We start from the raw sequence: 217 nt of genomic DNA on the forward strand, positions 1-217 counted from the left end.
AACTCAAACTTCTTATGTCTCTCCTCCCTCACTGGATGTCTGTGTTAGCCATGATTTATTACTCGTCTATCAAGTCTTTTTCATCTTTCTCTCTCTTCCTCTCTCTTCGATATGCCCTGCTCGTGTACTGTGTCAGGTGTCAGATCCTTTAACGAAGGATTGAGGGTGCCAGTGCCGCCGCAGAGAGCCCACCTGGCAATTATTTTTGCTCTTAGTT

Source organism: Penaeus monodon, chromosome 28, assembly GCF_015228065.2.
Source record: "Penaeus monodon isolate SGIC_2016 chromosome 28, NSTDA_Pmon_1, whole genome shotgun sequence".
Lineage (NCBI taxonomy): Eukaryota > Metazoa > Arthropoda > Malacostraca > Decapoda > Penaeidae > Penaeus > Penaeus monodon.